This window comes from Macrobrachium rosenbergii, chromosome 43, assembly GCF_040412425.1.
Source record: "Macrobrachium rosenbergii isolate ZJJX-2024 chromosome 43, ASM4041242v1, whole genome shotgun sequence".
NCBI lineage: Eukaryota > Metazoa > Arthropoda > Malacostraca > Decapoda > Palaemonidae > Macrobrachium > Macrobrachium rosenbergii.
The window spans coordinates 30,037,704-30,039,124 of NC_089783.1; the positions used below are offsets into that span (position 1 = coordinate 30,037,704).

Sequence of the window (1,421 nt, forward strand, 5' to 3'; positions counted from 1 at the left end):
CGTTAGGTCGAAGACACCGGTATGGATTAGGACTCTACTAGGATAAGGGATTGTTGGAACTAGGATACCGTCAGTACTTAACGACAACTAAGTTTACAACGCCGCCTAGGGTAGGAATCCACTGGAAACAGGACTCCGTTAAAATCCTTTGTGATTAGGATGCGACTAGTATTCGGACGCTTAGCATGAGGATACAATGTCTGTTCCCCATGTTTCTCGAGACTTCAGTAATAATTTACTGTTATCATTTTGTTTTGTTTATTCACTTACTTTCACTTTGTGCCAAGTATATGAAAAGGCTCATTTTAAAATACCGGGTATTACTGCAGATTGGTAACAAATAGGTCGCTTCCTTAACTAGTTGTAATATAATCCTACTTTGCTATATCTTACCTCTAACGTTTTCATTTTTATAATAGTTATCATGAACAAGTTTATCATCCTGGAGAGAGAAAGAGAGAGAGACTGAAGATTCTGGCCGACAGTCCGACACAGAATTCCTCGCAAAAATAGATAAAAAAAATAGGCAGTCGGTAACATGAGCTTTCGGCAACTACTGATTCTAATGTTATTAGTGAAAACTGTGCATTAAAACTCCAATTCCAGGTAAAATGCTTTCATTAATATGGATGAACAAACATTTCTATCGTCTGACCCAGAACAGAGTTCCATGATTCTAACTGTGTGCCATCATATATGTAAAACTTGCACTCTATCAAGATACCTGGCAACTATAGCACAGGAATGCTTAAAACCCGAAGTCTTAATGACGTCATATAAATGCGCGTGTGTGTTTATTTTTATTAATTATTTTCCCTCCTTGAGGAAGATTAAAGTGTTTCGTAGGCAGGAATGTCCTCCCACATATGAATTCTAAAAAGTGGACGAAGGAATGAAATAAGAATGATTTAAAGGAAGTCGAAAGAAAACGGCATGTGTGTTTTGGGACAGACGAAAACGGATGAAATACCGCGAAGTACTGCGGAAGATTTTTTCCCAATCCAGCCACATGCGACCTGTGCTGAAGGTTTTACCTCAGTGACTGTGTAACCATCATCCTGGTTTAAGACCGTCGTGAGACATTTTAAAAGACTTTTTTTTTTCATTTTTCTCTTTGTCTCTTAAATAATCGCAGTGAAACTAATCCAGTTCTTCCGCCGAAGGGAAACGCCTCCTTCATAAGCAGCGTCATAAGAGGGTGGAATCTTTTTTCCTATTGTTATTATATTTTTATTTGGCTGCGGTAGGCGTAATCTCAAGTGGCCCTGGCTGTCCGTTCGTCTCAACGCAATGCCATTCCTGAAGGTAGGTGAAACGCATTTGCTTACGCATTTTTTCCGTTGCGAATATACTGTTTATATTGCTTGTTGTTTACGTGAAATCATCCCCGTTTGTACAAGGAATCAGCAATTCGGTTGTTT

At 38.9% G+C, this 1,421-nt stretch overlaps 1 protein-coding gene across 2 annotated transcripts in view; it reads left to right on the forward strand.

Moving 5' to 3' along the window:
* Positions 1 to 1,029: 1,029 nt before the first annotated feature.
* The window catches only part of LOC136828722 (carbohydrate sulfotransferase 8-like), a 135,978-nt gene continuing 135,586 nt past the window's right edge, over positions 1,030 to 1,421 (forward strand). Inside the window, exon 1 of one of the 2 annotated variants that reach the window (XM_067086876.1) lies at positions 1,030 to 1,305. The gene's annotated coding sequence lies outside the window, so the exon portion shown is untranslated. The remainder of the gene's footprint in view (positions 1,306 to 1,421) is intronic. The other variant, XM_067086872.1, reaches the window with a different exon arrangement.